The 19,826-nt window shown below is 46.1% G+C and overlaps 1 protein-coding gene and 1 pseudogene across 3 annotated transcripts in view; both read right to left on the reverse strand.

The window, feature by feature from the left end:
* LOC121463493 (sugar phosphate exchanger 3) overlaps positions 1-12,552 on the reverse strand; it is a 45,557-nt gene extending 33,005 nt beyond the window's left edge. For 2 of the 3 annotated variants that reach the window (XR_005976443.1, XM_041675745.1), the window contains exons 1-2: positions 12,462-12,514; positions 6,971-7,056 (exon numbers count right to left, since the gene is read on the reverse strand). The gene's annotated coding sequence lies outside the window, so the exon portion shown is untranslated. Of the gene's footprint in view, positions 1-6,970; positions 7,057-12,461 lie in introns of all 3 variants that reach the window. The other variant, XM_041675746.1, reaches the window with a different exon arrangement.
* LOC121463495 lies at positions 2,129-12,506 on the reverse strand (annotated as a pseudogene).
* Positions 12,553-19,826: the final 7,274 nt, after the last annotated feature.

The following is a 19,826-nucleotide window of genomic DNA, read 5'->3' on the forward strand; positions in this document are numbered from 1 at the left end:
ATATAAAAAAGTAAAATGTAGGGCTGGAGAGATGGCTCAGTGGTTAAGAGCACTGACTGCTCTTCCAGAAGTCCTGAGTTCAATTCCCAGCAACCACATGGTGGCTCACAGCCATCTATAATGAGACCTGGCATCCCCTTCTGGCTTGCAGGTACACATGGAAGGAATGATGTACACATAATAAATAAATAAATATTAAAAAAAAAAGTAAAATGTAGTAATAGGAAAAGCTAGAGCCAACACGATGGCTCAGTCAGTTAGAACACAAGCCGCCAAGCCTGATGATCTGAGTTGGATCCCCAAGACCCACACAGAGAGTAGAGAACCAACTCCCTCCTTCAAGTTACCCTCTTACCCCAACACGTGTGCACCATTCCCCCACACACAGTGTGAGTATGAATGAATCCCTACATTAAAACGCAACAAGTTGAGATTACTACTGCTTTAGCAGTAATAGTTGTATAATTCAGAGCCACATGGATACTTCTGTATATGTATGTATGTATGTACTGAGATATCTGAGACCATGTGGATTTTAACCACTTTATCCTAAGCCATACAGATGAAACCGAGAAGTCTTAATAAGCATATGGGAAAACAGTTTTAAACAGTCACCTGCTGCTGGCAGACTGCCACTTGAAATGAACACTATTATAGCATCTGGTCCTATGTAATTACAATAATTAAAAAGAACACCGTGCACATACATCCTCCGCAGCCCAGAGACGGCTTCCACTCAGATGTGAGCTAGGGGCCCTGAACACAGGGGGTCGCTGCCAAGTCTGGATGTCAGCACATTTTGTTTTCACCATGTCAACCACCGTGAACACACACTGGGTATGGCTGCTGTCTTTCAAATCTAGCCAGCTCTGCTACAATTAATAAAGCTCAATTTATTTCTTTATTTTATTTAAGTATTTCCTTCCTTTTCCTTCTTTCTATGTGAGGATGCCACAAAGTTAAGACATTCTTTTTTGTTTTTTTTAATGTGTACTGGGGTTTTGCCTGCATGTGTGTCTGTGTGAGGGTGCCACATCCCCTAGACCTGGAGTAACAGACAGTTGGGAGCTGCCATGTGGGTGCTGAGATTGAACCCAGGTCCTTTGGAAGAGTGTCCAGAGCTCTTAACGGCTGAGCCATCTCTCCAGCCCACCCTTCTCTTTCTAACCAGGGAGGGTCTAGGTCTTCTAAGCTGGCTTTGGACTCTACAGAGTCAAGGATGACTTGTCTTGCTTCCGCCACCCAAGAGTGCTAGGATCACGGGTGTCCGTGACCACAGCCACTTCAGCAGTTCTGGAAATGAAACCCACAGCCTCCTTCACGCTCGGGAAACCCTCTACCAGATGAGCTACATTTAAAAAAAAAAAAAAAATGGGATGGGGTCTTGCTATATGTACCTAGGCTGGCCAGGAACTCAATATGAGGACCAGGTTGGCTTTGAACGCACATATACCTGCCTCTGCCTCCCAAATGCTGTTAATTAAAGACATCCACCATCATGACTAGCTTACTTTTTTTTCCCCTAAAGACACATCCTAGGGGCTGGAGAAATGGCTTAGCAGTTAAGAGCATTAACATCTATCAGGCCGGGTGGTGGTGGCACATGCCTTTAATCCCAGCACTTGAGAGGCAAAGGCAGGCGGATCTCTGTGAGTTCGAGATCAGCCTGGTCTACAAGAGGACAGGACAGGCTCCAAAACCACAGAGAAACCCTGTCTCGAAAAACCAAAAAAAAAAAAAAAAAAAAAAAAAACATCTACCAGGACAGGACAGGACAGGCTCCAAAGTTACACAGAGAAACCCTATCTTTATCTTTTTTTTTTTTTTCTGAAAACAAGTTTTATTTAAATAGGGTTTAAATACATTACATAACATTAAAACTGTAAGGGAAAAGAAAACCAAAAAACCAGTTTGTTCCTTCACATGGCACTGGGTAGCTGCTACCATTGAGTTGAAACATACAGCTAGCCACATGACCGATGGCATCAGTTTGGTATTTGTTCCCTAGTCATAAGTTTAATTGATACGAGGCTGGCCCCACCCTTCAGTTCTTCCAACATCCCTTGCGATATGCCTGGCTAAAAACATTACCCTGGTGGCAAGCCACATGTCCATGACCATTTCTGAATTCTGCCTACCTGGTCGGACACCAGGGGCTCTTGCTAGAGATTCCCTCTAGTGGCATAGCTACTGTGGTGTTACCCATTCTCTTGTTCACCTGGGCTGTTCAAGTGGTGACATTCTCCTAGGGCAGGGGATTCTGTAGGGGGAGAGCCAAGGAGTTTCTGGGCAGACATAGCCTATGAACTTGGGGCTCTGGGCTTGGCTGAAACATAGTTACTGCTTTGTTTCAGGCTGGACATTGCCGGGGCTACTGCTTGACCTGTTTAAATGAGGGACTTCCAGACTAGACAGCATGGCTCTTTTCAGTCTATTGCATGAAGGAGTTACACTAGTCCAAGTTAAAAGCGGACCCCAAATGGTTACATTATACAAGCTGTGAGGTTTTTAAATTTGTGACAAGGGACAGGAGGGAAATTCTACTCATTGCAAGGAAATCCTCACTTAAGCTTCAGAGTCACAAGCACTTAAAACCCATGAACCTAGCCGGGCGGTGGTGGCGCACGCCTTTAATCCCAGCACTTGGGAGGCAGAGGCAGGGCGGATCTCTGTGAGTTCGAGACCAACCTGGTCTACAAGAGCTAGTTCCAGGACAGGCTCCAAAACCACAGAGAAACCCTGTCTCGAAAAACCAAAAAAAAAAAAAAAAAAGCCACAAACCATGAACCTTCAGCTGATCGTCCTTAGCCAGTCCAATCTCTATTAGGAACTGGCATACGTTCTTGCGCTGGTCACCCTGTAGCTGAATTACTTCTCCATATTCTGGATGCTCAATTACAGTACCATTGCAAGCAAATTTCTTCTTAAACACCTTCACTAGTTTCTTTTTATCGTAATCATCAGCAATCCCTTGGACAGTGGTAAGGGTCTTCCTGCCGTTTCTCTGTTGAATTTTTATATGAATATAATCCTCAGTGCCAGCAGGAAGCAGGTCATCAATCACCCTTACTTGCATCAGCAAAGGGGTCGAAAGAGTGGAGGTTCTGAAGAGCGGACATACAATGCGATTCCTTTTCCTCTGTGGAAACGGCCTGCAGAAGGTGGCTGCGGGAGAAGGCGGGGGGGGGGGGGGGGGGGGGGGGGACGGGGGGGGGGGAACGGGGGGGGACACGGAGCGTCAGGAAGCGAGGGGGCTCGAGGGGGAGGCAGCTGAATCCTCGGTGGAGGCTCAGTGACTGGGGCCGAGAAACCCTATCTTGAAAAAAAAATTAACATCCACATAGTGGCTCACAGCACTTGGGAGACAGAGACAGGCAGATTTCAGTGAGTTCGAGAGTTCAAGGCCAGCTTGGTCTACAAAGGGAGTTCTGGGACAGCCAAGGCTGTTACACAGAGAAACCCTGTCTCAAAAAACACAAAAAACCACATAGTGGCTCGATGGCTTACAACCCTCTGTAACTCCAGTTCCAGGGAATCTGATGCCCTCTTCAGACCTCTGCAGGTATTAGGCAGACACACATGCAGACAAAACACTAATCCACATACAAACAAAATTTTAGGCTGGGTGGTGGTGGCACACACCTTTAATCCCAGCACCTGGGAGGCAGAGACAGATGGATCTCCATGAGTTGGAGGCCAGCTGGAATTAGTTACAAGACAGGCTCCAACGCTACAGAAAAACCCTGTCTCGAAAAACAAAAAAAAAAAAAACAAAAAAAAAAAAATAAGGACACATCTCATTATGTAGTACAGGCTAGCCTCAAACTCACTATATAGTCCAGGCTGGCCTCCAAACTGGAGCAATCTTCTTTCCTTAGCCTCTCAAGTACTAGCATTACAGGTAGGTACCATCACATAGTAACTTGTCATTTAGTATTTTTTCAATGATTACTGAACACATAATTATTGTGTAATAGCTGACAGTGCTAAGAATTAGCTTTCCTTATTACTTATGTGCATATCTACTTATTATTGTATGTGAGAGAGAATTTGAGCATGCATGCTAAGCTATACCTGTGGAGGTCACGGACATCCTTAGAAGCAATTCTCTCCTTTCACTATGGGCTATGGAGAGCTAACACAGGTCAGCAGACTTACAAAGCAGGCACTTTACCTAGTAGCCAGCCCTAGGTTTGCTTATATTTTTTTAAGTCACAAAATACAGTATACATTTGTCGTATACAGCATGTTTTAGAATATGTACACTTTGTGGAATAGCTCCATCAAGGGAATTAACAAAGCATTTCCTCACCTGGTATCATCTTCTGCGAAGGGAACACTTAAAATCTACTAGATACATTGTTAGCATGATATGCAACAGAGATCTTGACCTTAATCCTTCTCTCTGAAGGAAATTTTATATCCTTTGATCAATATCCCTCAAACTTCTACATTGTCACCTTAAAACTAAAATATATACAGTAAAATGTTGCCAGCAGTGGTGCTCCATGCCTTTAACCCCAGCATTAGGGAGGCAGAGGCAGGTGGATCTCTGAGTTTAAGGCTAGCCTGGTCTACAATAACAAGTTCCAAGGCAGCCAGGGATACACAGAGAAATCCTGTCTCAAACAAATAAAAAAACCAACAGCAAAAAATTTAAAAAAAGGTCTCTTACACATATACATATTAAAAATAAGGTTTTGGGGCTGGAGAGATGGTTCAATAGTTAAGAGCATGGACTGTTCTTCCAGAAGCCCCAGTTTCAATTCCCAACACCCATATGGCAGCTCATAGCTGTCTGTAACTCCAGTTCCAGGGAACCAGGGGACCCGACACCCTCACCCAGACATACATGAAGGCACAACACCAATGCACATAAAACATAAATAAATAAATAACATAATAAGGTCTTGGGCAGGGACTAGTAGCTCAAACTGGTGGGCTATACCTTTTATCCCAGCACTCAGAAGCGAGGCAGGCAGATCAAGTCCAGCCTGGTTTACACAGAGCGCTCCAAGGCAGCCAGGGCTACCTGACTAATAGAAAAGAAAAGATCTCAGGGATGGAAACCACAGCAGAGTAGAAGAGGGCTTGCCTGGCACACAAAGGCCCTGAGCTCAATCCCCTGCAGTGCATCAAAACAAAACAAAATAAAACACAGACCTCTATCATCAATCAGATCCAAACCCACTGCATTTTAAAGCAAGTTCGCAATCACTAAGCAATGTGATTTCTATAATGAGGCCTGGAAGGCTATTAAAAACAGTACTTTTCAAAAAAAAGAGTACACACACACATATATAAATTACATAGTACTTTGGGGGTGAACAAGATGTCTCAGCAGACAGGGCACTGACTGAACAAGCCTAGTGACCCGCATTCCATTCCTGGAACCCTCAAAAAGGTGAAGGGAAGGTGAGCCAACCTCACAAAGCTGTCCTTTGACCTCCACACGCCAAAGCAGATACATACACATCATGTGTACGCACAATAAAGAGTTAATTATAAAGGTGGGAACAGCAAGATGGCTCAGCAGGTAAAGGCACCTTTGACCAAGGTGACCACCTGACACAATCCTCAAAACACAGCCAAGACAAAAGGGAAGTTGTTTTCTGGCCTCAATATATGTACCGTGTGTGTGTGTGTGTGTGTGTGTGTGTGTGTGTGTGTGTGTGCGCGCGCGCGCGCATGCTCGGCAAAACACAACACAAGTGCACTATGAATGCTGACACTAGATGGTTTTACCCTGCCACACATCTGGAAACAATGCCGCCTACATTATGCTGCTTTGGGATACAACATTCCCCTAACTTGTTACATTGTTACTCCTAAAATTCCATTGTCGTTTTCTTTAAACATAGTCTCATGCTGTAGCCCAGGCTGGTCTGGAACCTCCTGCCTCAGCTGTTCTCCCCTGTGCTGGGTTTATAAGTATGACCCAAAATTTCACTTCTACAGAGATAGCTATAGTCTGTTCCAAACCAAATCCAGTAACCCTTTAAAGGTATCTTGTACTGGGCATAGTGAGCCACTGAGCCAGCCTGGGCTATTACAGAGCAGACACTATCTCAGTAAGTAAATAAAACATACGCGTTTTTAAGTGAAAATGTTCTGTATTAGTAACATTTGATGAAAATCCACAGCATAATGAAAAACGGAGGCTGGTAGAAGAGAAACCATACCACAGCAGCCACCCACCCCCAGCCCTCCAGCCCCCGTCATCCCCTGGCATGGTCTTCCCCCACTGCCCAGTCCACCCTCCCATCAGGCCTTCTGAAAACACAGAGAGAGTTAACTAATCCCACTTCCTGATAGACACCTTGCTGTCTCTACGGGCAGGTGCTCAAGAAGCAAGCATTCCTCTCACAGGCCACCTGCTTCAAAACCCCAAGCTGGAGAGATGGCTCAGCGGTTAAGAGCATTGCCTGCTCTTCCAAAGGTCCTGAGTTCAATTCCCAGCAACCACATGGTGGCTCACAACCATCTGTAATGAGGTCTGGTGCCCTCTTCTGGCCTGCAGGCATCCACGTAGAAAGAATATTGTATACATAATAAATAAATATTTAAAAAAAAAAAAAAAAAAAAAGGTGACAACCACCATACCTGACCAAAAGTAGTTTTTAAAAAAAAAAAAAAAAAAAAAAAAAAAAAAAAAAAAAACCCCAAGGGGTCCATGCCCACCCTGCCCCGGGGAGGCTTTCCCACCACTCTGCCTTCCAGCACTGGCCCCCACATTGGACAGCTCCTGTTCAGAGGTCCTTTCCCAGCACCCCCCTTAAATCCCTCTGTAGTCTACGTCTTCTCCACTTATCCTCTCCCCGTTTCCCCAAGAAGTCTCACTCCAAGGGTGCAACTCAGGCCTGTCACTAGCTCCCGCAGATGAGTTCGAAACACCCTTGCCTCTGATACTTCAAGCTCCAGCACTCATTTCACCCAAATCAGGTTCCTCCCCTTGCCCATACTTCCTTACCAGGTTAAGGGCCGCCATCTCCCCAGTGGGTCTTTTCTTCTACCAGGCCTGGCCCGCTTCCTTCCCTGTATCCTCACAGCGGAGCTCTGTCAGAGAAAAATCACACAAGTGGGCTGACTTCAGATTCAAACCACAAACCTCAAAGGGCAAGCAACGCTGCTGGGCAATCCTCCCACACTTCCCTAACAACCCTGCTTTCTCAACCTCTGAGACAGCGAGCGCTTTCTCCCTTCCCTTTCTAAACTTCCAGGATCTTCCTCTGCTCTGTCGCCCAGTCCTGTGGCTTTAGAGCGACGCTTCTCAGATTCCCGCCACTAACCCTAACACTCCAGGGTTCCGGTCTCTCTCCACAGACCTAAAATAGGATCCATTTCCTCCAACTCTATTCCTCCCCTGGGAGTCCTCCCCTCAGAAATAACACCTGCATCCCTCCTGTGGATGAACGAAGTAAACAGTATTAATTCTTCATTTTCCCCTTTCTCTGAGCTTCCACATTCAGCCCCTTACTAAATGCAGTCCTTTTTACCTCCAAAATATATCCCAATGAACCCCCTGCCACCACCCTAAGATGACCTGCCCTCATCTACCCCCCCTGCCCACTGTAACAGGATTTCGCTCCCTAAATATTCACAGCACCCCCAAATGATTCTTCACACATTAGTAAAACTACATTTTTTTTTGTATTTTGTTGGGGTTTTTTGTTTTGTTTTGTTTTGTTTTTGTTGTTGTTGTTGTTTTTTGTTTTTTGAGACAGGGTTTCTCTGTAGCATTTGGAGCCTGTCTTGGAACTAGCTCTCTAAACCAGGCTGGCCTCGAACTCACAAATATCCACCTGCCTCTGCCTCCCGAGTGTTGGGATTAAAGGCGTGCACCACCACCGCCCGGCTGTAAAACTACATCTTACAACATTAATCTGACCATCAGGCAGGGTAGGACATGTGTGAACGCACTTAGGAGGCTGAGGTAGGACTATGGTTAGTTCTGAGATCAGCCTGAGCTACAAAGAAAGACTCTATCCCCGAAACACATAAAATCAAAGGTTAGCTAGCTACAGTATTGCTACCAAAAATGTAGGCTAACATTAAGTTGCAAGGACAGAATATGCACGGCCCCAGGTTTATTATTAGCCCCATCAAAAAAAGAGGGGGATAGGGGGAGGAGGAATCAACTTCTGCTTACAACCTTTTGATGGCTTTCCAAGAAACTTGTCAGTTTTGTCAAAAAAAAAAAAAAAAAAAAAAAAGAAGAAGAAGAAGGTCTTTGCAGAACCTTCCCAGTGTGTCTGTCTGTCTGTCTTAGTTCCCGGTAAGAAATGGGTGTGACTAAGGGATGGGGAACATCAGGGCTGGTGGGGTCTGCCTGCATAGACTGGGCTGGATGGCTGAAGGTTGTTTTACTGTACTTCCCAGTGGTAAGCTTGGTCATCACAAAGACAAATACCTGATGCAAACCACTTAAGACAAGGATTTACAATGGCTCACAGTTCAGAGGCGGCACTCCATGCTTGGGTCAACCGACTCTGCGCCTATAGCAAGACCGAATGTCAAGATGGAGGGGCATGGGGAGGGGGAAATGCTCACCTCACAGCAAGCAGCTAAGGAAGCATGGGAGCCACAGGCAGCAGGCAAAGTCAAGATTCACCCTTCAAAGGCAGGCCCCCAGATCTCCTTCCACCAAGACTGACCTCCTAACAGCCTATTGGGTAGGAATTCAGCGGTAGCTTAGCTGTTGATGAAGTTAGCATCCTGATGATGCAATCACTCTCAAGGGCACTGCCACCTGGGCATCAGGACCTCACCAAATGAGCTTTGTGGGAAGAGGCCTCGAATACAAACCACAGAGCACAACATCAAATGATATAAAAGGGCGGAGAGTAACAGGAAGGCCGCCCCACTTCTCACCCCCACCTCCCATCTCCAAACCCCTGTCTGATGAGTTCCTTTCCTGTTCTGGCAGACTCTGGATCGCAGCATTCACCCCAAGCAGAGCCCTTCAGACAAACACACTTCCAAGCACACAGCACACAGTCCGGGCCCTTTTCTTCCTCACCATCAGAGGCGATCTATTTTCTCAGCACCTACACACCTGCTGCTTGAGTCCGAGCAGGTCCCATTATGTGAACAAATAAATCCCTATCTATTGTACCAGTCCCCACTGGGCAGCTGAGCGGCTTCTAGTCCTCTGCCAGGCCACAATCTACTCTTTGTCCGCTTGCCTCCTCTCCCTCCCCACTCCTTACACCTCCCCCCATCTCCGATTCCTGAACCCACCAAGGCATCCTTTTGGACCTTGGTGTTTTTCTCTTGGTTCTCTACAACAGCTTGGTCTTCCCTTTCTGGGGGTCATTACTCAGATGTCACCTCCCCAAGAACTACTCGGACCACTCATCAAAAATACTTCCCCTTGGGGGCTGGAGAGATGGCTCAGTGGTTAAGAGCATTGCCTGCTCTTCCAAAGGTCCTGAGTTCAATTCCCAGCAACCACATGGTGGTTCACAACCATCTGGAATGAGGTCTGGTGCCCTCTTCTGGCCTGCAGACATATGTACAGACAGAATATTGTATACATAATAAATAAAAAAAAATACTTCCCCTTGGGGCCAGGTGTGGTCACATTTAACGCCAGCACTCAGGGTGCAGAGGTGTTTGGGGTCAGCCTGGTCCACAAAGCAAGTTCTAGGCCCGCCTACAAGACACCAGAGCTTCACAGTGAGACCCCATGAGCAGGATACTGCGGCACACTGCCCAGCTAGGAGGGAGTGGAGGTGAGACTCAGTACTCAGCGGTTCAAGGTCAGCATCACAACAAGACTTCATTACAAAACACTAAATGCACTGGCCTTGGAGATAACACGAAATATGGTCAGTCCCACCTACTCAAAGTCAACAACAGACACTGCCATTTCAAGGCCTGTGTGGACTATGGAGTGCAATAACAGACGACAGCCTGGGTAACATTGAGATCCTGTCTAGAAACAAAAATAAAATAGAACTAGACATGGCTCAGTAGTAGAGCACTTGCGTTCAAGTCCCTGTACCAATAAATAAATAAAAAGTTTCCATTCCCATTTCTGCTTCTTTAATGATACATGTTTACTGTTCATCTGTAAACTCCATTTTAAAAAATGGTGTCTTTCTCTGTACTAAGTCCACAGCTGTATCCCCAGGACCTCCCAGAGCACTCAGACCATCAAAATAAAACACAAACTTTGTCAATGATTTCTCTCTTTTCTTTTCTTTCTTTATTTATTTATCTATTTATTTATGAGATAGGGTTTTTCTGTGTAGCCCTGGCTGACCAGAACTCTCTGTAGACCAGGCTGGCCTTGAACTCACTGAGATCCCTCTGCCTCTGCCTCCCACATGCTGGGGCTAAAGGTTTATGTCACCATCGCCCAGGGTGATGAATGCCTGCCTACAAGACACCAGCATCCTGATAGGGTCTTTGCACATATAATTGGAGCCAGCTCTCCAGGTGGCTTTCAGGTGAGAAAAAAAATCTCAGAAAGTAATTTCTCTCCTGAGAGACAAAGCATGCACTCAAATCCAGCTCTAACTAGACTCCACAGCATATTGTGTAAGCGGGAAAGTTAAAAGAGAAAACACGCCAGGCTGCATAATACATAATTAGAATTACCACATCTTAAACCCACTGGTATGTAGTTGAGGATAGGAAAAGTCCAACTTATAAACAAGTGTGGTTCCCTTATACCCTCAAATGGGCAGAACTGGCAATCATCCGACTCTCAAGGATTTGGTTTTTACATGTGTACTCAAAGTACTGGTAGATAGAAAGGCATCAGACGCATCGCTGAGTTCGGCGATTTCACAGTACTTTATGTGCTATCGTTTATGTGCCAATACTCCGCACTTAAACAGTATCTTTCTGATCTCTCGTCATCTAACTAGAAACTATTCACCAATTCCACGCACATCCCTTCTCTTTTCAAAACTCGAGCCTACCCAGGTATATACTCCTATGATCCCAGCAGGAAGAGCCTAAATTTGAGGCCAGCCTGGATTACAGAACTACACCTTGTCTCAAAAACAGGCAGAGTGCACATTCATTTGGAAGCCTGCCTTAGAAGCAGGGTTTGGTCAATGGGAGAGTGTTTGACCAGCACACACTACACCTGCCGCGCTGGTAAACAGTAGCAAACCTAGCGAGACAGGAAGATCAGAAGTTCAAGGTTATCTCCAGCTAGGCGGGGAGGTGGAGGTGACCTGGACAACTTGACACCTGTCAACACACACACACACCCCAAATCTAGTAATTTTTTTTCTTTTCTTAAAACTGCCTCATTACCAAAGATGTTTAAGGACCTAGCTATCTGTGGCAGGGTTCTAAAACCACACCCTTTTATACCAAGGTTCCTAAGACCACATTCTCCTTATTTGCTATTTTTGGACACGTTCCAAAGACAACTACTTTCTCCTTCCTCCTCCAGACAAAGCACTAACCATGCCAATGGTCACTGTAATGACATGTCACCCTCACTGACGAACAGGCACCCATCCAGAACCCTAGACAGTGAACACTGAACCTGCTTGCTCCTGAGAGCCAGAGAAAGACCACCCATTACTCTGACATGAAAATTCAAGTCCATTTAGTTCACTTCTTTGAGGCTCAATTTCCTCACTTAAGGATTAAATGAAACGATTTACTGCATTTTTTAGGGCAGTCTGTCAGACAGGAAACATCTGGCAAATGGCGAAGAAATAATCCAGCCATCAAAGAAGCAAAGGCGCTCTTTTCATCGGCGATTATTTCGTAAACTCAGAAACGTGTGTGAAGATACCAAGCAATGGTTAGAGGCTAGCAATTACAAGTCTGGTTTTGCTCGCCCTGGCAACTATGCTTCCTCTAAAACATTTCAGTAAGTAATCACAGCATCGCCTAACGTATTTCAGGAAACATTAAAACTAAGTGGACACATTCCCGTTGTCCCTATCAAAATTAAGAACAGGCCACACTCTGCAAATAAGAGTCAAAGAAAGATGAATAAGTAACAGAGCCGAATTCTTGGTAGTTACTAGAAAACAAAAGCCTAGTTTCTCCACGAAGTCCGTTCTTCCTCTCTGACCTCGGTGCAACCTATTCAAAAGCCTTCCACCCTACCTGAAAAGAGGCCTCCAATGGCTAAACCATGAGCCCTCTTCTTGGGTTTCATTTTTCTTCAGTTCAAATGTCCCATGATCCAAGGCCAAGGGACCGATGGTTCGAGGAGTACAAGTCTCCCCCCGCCGGGGGATCGCGTGGGCTGGACTGAGGCCACCTTCCCTCTAGGGTGTCCTCCCCCCCCTGCGGTGCACACAAGCCTCAGGACCGAGCAGCGGCAGCACCGGGAGCTCCGGTGGGGTCCGGAGGGGTCCAGCGGCCAGCCGTGCCCGCGCTGCCACACCCACCAGCTGCCCGAGCCTCCGGCACCCGAAGCTCCCCGCGCACCCAGCCGGGCTAGGGCCCCAAGCACCCGGACGCACGCAGACTCGCACCTGAGACCCGCCGAAGTACCGACTCCGCTATACTCGGGCTGCCAGCAGCCCCCGCCGCCGCCTCACCCAGCGAAGTGGCCAGAGCTTCCGGACCTCACGTGACCCAGTGTACGGGGGCATGCCGGGAGCTGTAGTCCGTCAATGCCGCTTCACCTGCATGCAGAGGGCGGGGACGGTGGCCAGAAATGTTAGCTGGAAAGAGGTAATGAGTGAGAGACATGATTTGAAAAGAATTGGAAGGCTAACCATTTTTTCAAAAAGAGGCTTTATTCTACTTTAGATTTTTGTTTCATTAAATGCAATTCACGGCTCTACACCCCATCGCCACTCCACCAAAATAAATCATGCTGATTAAGATTCCCAGCAGCGTCAGGCGGTGGCACACCTTTAATCCCAGCACTCGGGAGGCAGAGGCAGCCCTGTGAGTTCGAGGCCAGCCTGGTCTACAAGAGCTAGTTCCAGGACAGGCACCAAAGCTACAGAGAAACCAAAAAAATATTCCCAGCAGCAGGACTGGAGAGATGATTAAATAAATAACTCAGTTCATTTTTTTTTTTTTAATGGGGCTGGAGAGATGGCTCACTGACTGCTCTTCCAGGAAACAGGTCAGCACCCACATGGTGACTCACAACCACTACAAGTCCAAAGGACTCGACATCCTCTTCTGGTTTCCACGGCACTGCACAGACGACAGGCGTGGCATACACTTACAAAGATAAACACATACACAAAAATAGAAAGAGGCAGAGGAAGACGCCACTGCCGCCACCAAATCGCCTTTTGCAGGATGTCCAAGACCAGGTAATAAGAACGCTTCGTTATACTTTGAACACTCAGAACAGGAATCCAAAAATCATGATAAACACAAAACACACATCTAAGCATGTTCAAGAAACACCACCATAGGGATGTTGTGTCAGGTGTTGGGTTCACACGGGTCTGTGGAAGAAACAGGGTCACTTTAGGATGATTTGTAGCCTTTGAGCTTCTGGTGAACGGCTTGACTGTAGCTTTGCAAATAGCATTTTATTGTTAGACAATTTACACCTTAGCAAGTCAGTTTTCACACACCAAAACCTCATATCTGAAGCTCCCCAAAGAGACAAATGCCAAAGCAATTCCCAGTCACAGGACACCTCGGTTTTCTGAGTCCTCCCAGCAACCAAGTTTTGCATAGGCTTTGAACCCTTTAGGAAACACACAGATAAGATTTACATACTTCAAACAGAAGGTAGTGGACACAAAAGGCAGATCCAGGCCCAGGTGCTAACCCTTGAATCAAACCAGCTGCAAAGCTCTGCGGGAGCCAGCTCCAGTGGTCACGTGATAAATGTTGCTTTCTGGGGCACTCCTGGACCTGATTCAGTTCACAGTTACTCTATGGCATTGGTGATGCTGGCCAAGTTTCTCTCGACTTGCACACCACCTTTTAGCCAAGGCTTACCAAAGGCCCGATGGCTTCTGGTTAGGAAAGCTGAAGTCGCAGCAACAGACCCAAGATCCTCCAGCAGAAGAGAGGCTGACACAAGGAGCTAAAGCAGAAAGCCTTAGGGCCAGCCAAACCCCAACACAGAGACATCAAAATGTTTTTACAGCTCAGGATGCACAGGAAAGGGACAAGAGGGGGTGGAGAGCGGTTGCTCTTCCAGAGGACCTGGATTCAATCCCCAGCACCTACATGGTGCCTCATAATTGTCAGGTGAGCCAATGGGGGCTTTTTTTTTTTTTAAAAAAAAAAAAAAAGATTTATTTATTTAGTATACAATATTCTGTCTGTGTATGCCTGCAGGCCAGAAGAGGGCCCCAGACCTCATTACAGATGGTTGTGAGCCACCATGTGGTTGCTGGGAATTGAACTCAGGACCTTTGGAAGAGCAGGCAATGCTCTTAACCTCTGAGCCATCTCTCCAGCCCCCTCATAACTGTCTATATGGGTATTTGATATCCTCGTCTGACCTCCTCCAGCACCAGGCATGCACACGGTACACAAACATGTGTGCGAGCAAAACACCTTACACAGTTAAATAAAACAATTTGTTTATAAAGGGAGGGAGACTCAGGTAAGGGAGAAATATATCCGTCCAGGCCGATAACGGAAGTGCCTCGGTTTTAAACAGGTGTGGGCAAAAAGCAACACCTAGCAAGTGGATTTTCAAATTGTACGTATTTCAGCTTTTCCATTTGTGGATTTGAAAATGAAGTAAAAGGGGAGATGAGATACTGGAGATGGTCCAGTGGTTAAGGGCAGATGCTGTTCGTCTAAAGCACCCAAGTTCAGTTCCCAGCCCCATATCAGGCAGCTCACCACCTGCCATAACTCTAGTTCCAAGAGATCCTTTGTCTTAATTTGGTCTTCTCAGGGACCCGAATATGTCACACACACACACACACACACACGGCTCCCTCATTCACATAAATAAAAATTAAAAATCAATTAATTGAAAACCTAGAAGTGATGTAGAAAGGCAACCAGCAGGCTATTTTAACCCTTGATTTCCACCTTCAGGTGCCCTCCCAGTATGCAATGTGGTCTGGGTCTGAGCCAACTGGCTTTTTTTGGTTTTGACCATAATCATCACCAAAAGAAAGAAAGAAAGAAAACATTTGCAGTTCCCGCCAGTGACACTGACATTACAGTGTATTTCCCGCCCCAGCCCACATGTTTGTGGTGGATCTTGACCTCGTTTCCAGGTTAGGTTATGCGTGTGACAGAGGATCTCAAAACCACAGCCGGCAGCACGTTAGACAGTGTCTTGCTTGTACTCGCTCTAGATAGAGAGAAAAACCATACTCAAGCTTTGAGTTGCCTTGCTTAAAAGAGATATTTTCAAAAATCCTGTGTGGGTGGAATTCGGGGTAAGATGAGTCACAACTTAAAGGTTATTTGAAGGCCTCAGAGATACAGTGTTCTTGAACAAGGGACAATTGTCTCTTATTTCAGGGCTGCAAGACATGAATGCTGGGAACTGAACTCAAGTCATCTGGAAGGGCAGCAAGCGGCTTATCCACAGACCCATCTTCCCTGCGTGAAAACCCAGTTCCTAGGATAGGCTCTGAGAAACACTTAATTAACAGAGTCCAGGACTGGTAGACTCTTTGGGTGGAAACAGAAAGAAATTCATCTCAGATCTTTGTTCCTACTGACAGCTTCAAGGACCAATCAATTCTAAGTTTTCTCACACTTAAAACTTAGCCTCTCCAGAGCCATCCAGTGGTGGCGCACACCTTTAATCCCAGCACTCAGGAGGCAGAGGCAGGCGGATCTCTGTGAGTTGGAGGACAGCCTGGTCTACAGAGCAAATTCTAGGACAGCCAGGACTGTCTCACAGAGAAACCCTGTCCCGAAAAATAAATAAATAAATAAATAAATAAAAACAAAATAGCCTCTGTCGTGTGGTAGAACTTCTAATTGACCCTGTCTCCAAAAAAAAAAAAAAAAAAAAAAAGAACTTCTAATTGGGACTCTCTCTCACACACACACACAAGCAATAAGGCATCTTTATTTCATTTATTATTTTGTTTCTGTGCTGAGAACAGAACCCAGGGCCTTGCACTTATTAGGCAAGTAAATCCCCCACTGCTCTAAGTTCTTTTGATTCGTGAGCTTTTCGTTTATTTGGTTTGGGGATTTTTGTTATATTATTTTGTTTTTTATTTTACATTCACTTATTTTGTCCGTGTGCGTGTGTTCACGTGAAAGACCCCCACTCACTAAGCAGCAGTAATGCCATTTTGCAAGGCTTAAACTTTGGAGCAACGCAAGTAATTAGAGCAGGGAAGTTCGACTTGAAAGCAAGGGTGGAGAAGCCAGGCAAGATATCCGCGGTCAGCCGGTCAGCCATCTGGCCCCAAGCGATAAGGAACCCGCAGCTGGCCTGCTCTAATGAGAACATCCCGGTTGCTTAGGGAAACAGGATGCCTATAGTCAGTATACGTGCCCAATTTAGAATATCAGTAATTCACAGAAGAGACAACTCCCCCTATGAAAGATCCCAGCTTATCTGCTGTAACGTCATTTCACAAAGCTTTTGACGTACGACTATAAGTGCAGAGTAAGGTCAGGGTCCCTGGCTGCAAAACAGGATCTTTATATCCATAGATTAGGACAGGACATCAATTAACAGGATGTCTGTTCCCATACATCTGTGCTGGGAAAGGAAAAACCCCCTGTGCCCCTGGCCCCATTCCAACTGACCACTAACGATGCATTTGCTTCTGTAATCTGCTTCTGCTGCCCTCTTTCCTATAAAAAGACCTTCCCCCAGTCTGCAGGCGCGCTTGTCTTCCGAGAGACTAAGCCGCCCCAGGTACCTGTGTATTAAATAAAGCCTCTTGCTATTTGCATCCGAAGAGTGACTCGCTGCTCCTTGGGAGGGTCTCCTCAGCCTGAAAGACTGCCCAGCACTGGGGTCTTTCATTTGGAGGTTCCACCGAGATCTGGAGACCCCTGCCCAGGGATCACCGACCCACCACCGGGAGGTAAGCTGGCCAGCGATTGTTTTCCGTGAATGTCTGTGCTTCGGTGTTTCTGTGTTTGCGCTTGCGACTGACTCTGTACTAGTTGGCTGACTAGATCTGTATCGGGCGGACCGCGGAGGAGCCGACGGGCTCTCACTCCCGACCGCAGCCCTGGGAGACGTCTCAGAGGCATCTGGGGGCCGGATGTGGTGCCTGGCCCATCGGTAACTCTGTGAATCCTTACCGAATAGGATTGTTCGGGGCACCCCCACAGTCCTAAGGGTACGTGATTCTTCTGGGAGACGAGGAATCCGGATCCTCAGAGTCTCCGTCTGAAATTTTGCTTTCGGCATTATGCCGAAACCGCGCCAGCGCATCTGTATTGTCTGTGTATTTTTGTGCTTAATATGTTCTTTGTTTTGTATATCTGTTTGTACTCGAGTCTAAATCTGGTACCATGGGGCAGTAAATAACCATCTCTTGGACCCTAACTCTAGGAAAATCCAAAAGAAATGCAGACAGTCTGCCCTTCCTTTACTTCTCTAGGCTCTGCTGCTGAACTGCCCTGCTTGCTGTCGCGAGGGGGGAGGGAACAGGACTGTGATCTCCTGAGGCACAGCCTGGAGCCAGGCCTAGGCGGGGCAACTGGCTCCAGCTCTGAGCAAACCTCTCAGCAGGACGCAGGGCGGGGCATGGCAGCAACCCTGGCTCGAGCCAGAGAAGGGGGCAGCCGTGGCCCCCCTGAAATCCCTGTGCTGAAAATGACGTCCTCCCTTGCTGACCTGAAGTCCACCAGCACCGCACGGGAGGACTGGGGGAGGAGGGCTGCCTTAGACAGTCCAAGGTGTTCCCTCCCCCTACAGCCAATGCAAAGGCCTTCCCAGCTGCTACTGGCAGTGTGAGGGCTAAGAGGAACTGAGTGGACCAATCCTGACCTCACAAGTTCCCTGGAGGGAATGCCTCCTGGGGCCTCTGGAATCCCATTCAGAGAAAAGCTGCTAGATTGCTGTGAGTATAGAGATGGGATGTGGGAAGCTTGTGCTATACAACTAGGAGCTCACTGTGGACAGAGCTGAGGCTGAAGCCAGGTCCTGGGAGGATCCCCAGTGGGGTTCCCTGTGGAGAAGGCTTGTTTTCCTTAGAAAATAAGGTGCTAGAGACTGAATGGCAGCCCCCCATCTGCAAATGCCATGTAAAACCTTGTACTAAAGATCTGTGGCCCTTGCCCAGGGGAAATAGCTGGTGCTAGCGCCAGGGTCACAGAACTAAGCCTGGGAACCTGCAGTAGGCTATTTCTCTGGGGTCGGATACCCTATTAAAAAGCAAAGGTCCCCTAAAGAACCTGGACCTTTCCATTTTGGCAGTAGGGCAAGAGATTGCAAGTAAATTTCCCTGTGGCTGTTGATAAATGATAAATGTGGATTCAGGAGTAGTAGCTAATGAAATAAGCTGACATTAAAAGGGCCTGCCAGCCCTAATAACATCTGTCTTCTGGGGATGCTCTATACCAGTCATCATGTGCTGCATCCAGGTAAAAGCCTCTGGTTTAAAAATTGGGAAAATTAAATTAAGTCACTTTAAAATAATATGCTTGTGATAAAAAAAAAAAAAACTACTATGCAGTGTGTCTAGAAGAAAAGTAAATTCCCAGTTCTGTTTAGATGGATGCAGGACTACACTGTCTTCAAGAACTATTGCTGTAGAAGGCCTGGCACAGGGCCGGGGCCATATGAACAGCCCAGCTGAGCTTCTAAGCCAGCCCATGTTTAGATGTGAATTTAACACTTGTCTGCTCACAATGCTTGTGATAAGGTGGGGGCCCTGAGTTGCCCCACAAGACAAAGATCTGCTAAAGCCTCTCACCCCACTACAATGGCAAAGGGGGTGTTACTAAATGATGAGGTTGAGTTAAAATGGTCCTTTTGACTCTTTATAATGTTTATGGCTATTAAAAAAAAAAAACATGGCGAAGATTCTCATTTATTATTAATATAAAAAAGGTGCATTTTGAGTTGTTTTCAGATTCTGTCAATGATAATATAAAGGATGTCGCTAAGTTTTTAAGGTAATATGTTATCTAATTTTGAAAGTCCACCATGCTAATGTTCAAAGTAGCTGTAAGCATAAATTGTCAAATGATATTTTTAATCTTGGTCAGTTTTACAAGAATAAGATAAAATCTCAAAATTGTTTAATTTGCACTTCCCTGATGATTAAGGATGTTGTATTTAAACAAATTTTAAATATCTTTCAGTCACTTCAAGTTCATTTGTTGAGAATTTACAGTTTTGGTCTGTGACGTAATTGTACTAATGAGGATTAAGTTCCTAAGTTCCTTATATGTCTCATGATACCTCCCCATTCTACAGGTTGATATTACGTTCTGTTGATTATATCCTTTGCTAAAATAAATTTTAAACTTTTTTCCTTCTATAAAAGGTTCAATATTGTTGGTTTTATGTTAAGGTCTTTAATTTGTTTGGATTTCAGTTTTGTGCATAGAGAAAAATATGGATCTATCTTCATTCTTCTAAAGGGAGAAACTGACAGTCAAAATGCTGGGCTCATGGCAAATCTCAGGCGGGGGCTGCAAGGCACCCCACTAATTCGGCCGAGATAAGAGAGGTTCTCCAGGGGCCAGTTAAAATCTGTGTTCCTTAAATGATTAATGAAAGTTTACAGGCATTTTACCCAACCTCTGAAGGTCAGCAGACAGCAGTAGCCACAAAAAAAAAGAGAGAGAGAGAAAGAGAAAAAAAAAGAGAAAGAGAAAAAGAGAGAGAGAGAGAAAGAGAGAGAGAGAAAGAGAAAAAAAGAGAGAGAGAGAGAGAGAGAGAGAGAGGCGGGAAGCAAAAGAAAGATAGGACTCAGACAGATTAGGAGCCTGGGCAACAGAAGATCAAAGAC

Source organism: Microtus oregoni, unplaced genomic scaffold, assembly GCF_018167655.1.
Source record: "Microtus oregoni isolate MIOR12 unplaced genomic scaffold, Mior012 000026F_ref0000081, whole genome shotgun sequence".
Taxonomy (NCBI): Eukaryota; Metazoa; Chordata; class Mammalia; order Rodentia; family Cricetidae; genus Microtus; species Microtus oregoni.